A 1418-nucleotide genomic window follows, 5' to 3' on the forward strand; every position below is an offset into this window, starting at 1 on the left:
TGTAGACCAGTCTGGTCTCGAACTCACAGAGATCCGCCTGCCTCTGCCTCCCGAGTGCTGGGATTAAAGGCGTGCGCCACCATCACCCAGCTCAAAACTCTAGAATCGACAGAGACATCTTGCTGCCTGGACAGTCACCCAAAGTTCTTCTGTATTGTTGGGGCATCCATCTTCAGCCTACGGTCCCATAGTATCCAGCAGACTTTTCCAGAGTTAAGCATGGCATCTTGGTAGCCAGCATTTTGCTGGTGGCTCCATTAAGAGATATTTTCCTGATTCACCAGTAGCAGGAAAAAAGCAGTGTTTTTAAAATGCTGGCTTTCTGGGCCATGTTACCAGCATGAACTCATGACTCTTTCTGGAGGTCCAGCTACAGAGCATTTGAGTGGGATCTATGAGCAGAGTGGTACAACTTGCTTAATAGCAACATAGACCAACTGTGCCTAGAGACAGGGCACTGCATGGCTCTCGGAGGCAGCAAGCAGCTCCACCATGCTGGACTGGGCAAGGCAAGCAGGAAGTACCATATTTCCCCAAGCAATGGCACTGCTTAAATTTTTTAAAAGCACTCCTGGACAGTAAAGGATTACAGATACATGATAGGACAAATTCAGATATAAAAGACCTTTAAATGGGTCACAGAGTTGGATAAATACATAGGCTTGGGAGAGAGAAGAAAAGGAATATAGAGAGTTATAAAAATAAATGGTTTAAAAACAAAGTCTTTAAAGAGACAGTACATGCAGTCATAGATTAAAGGGACAAAGATAATAAAATAAATATTAAAAAGTAATAGAGTAAAAACACATAAGCCACGTAAAGATGGAATATACACAGAAAGTCTGGATTAAGTGAATTATTGTGTCTTTGAATTTTTTTGACTGTGAAGAGCTAAGTATGGAGAGACATTTCATTGTATGGGCTTCTAAGCTAAACCAGCATTATATTATAAAAGTATCTTGTTTTTAAATTTTGAGCCTAAGGATATGTTGCTTTAGAAAAGAGGTTTTTTGTTTCCACAGAGGGTGAGAACCTGTGGAATCCCTCCCAGACTAAAGTGGTTTGATGAACAAAGACCCCCTGAAAGGTTTGAACACCCCTTAAAAAATTACTTCGCCCAATAAAAAGCAAGAAGCAATTTAGAGAAGAACTATGCCCATATTCTCAAATATTGTTTATAATTTTTTTACATTTAAAGGGAGATATGCTATAAAAATTTGCATGGGTATGGATCTTAATTTATTGATACAAATTTAAGGTCAATTTTGTTATACTGTGTGTATATATATATATTCATGATTCACCCACTCCAGACAGACGCAGGTTAAGATATTCCCTGGTAAGCCACCTCGTGGGCTACACAGATTATTAGAAGTGGGTTAGATCAATATGTAAGAGCTAGCCAATAAGAGGCTGGA

Source organism: Microtus ochrogaster, chromosome 21, assembly GCF_000317375.1.
Source record: "Microtus ochrogaster isolate Prairie Vole_2 chromosome 21, MicOch1.0, whole genome shotgun sequence".
Taxonomy (NCBI): Eukaryota; Metazoa; Chordata; class Mammalia; order Rodentia; family Cricetidae; genus Microtus; species Microtus ochrogaster.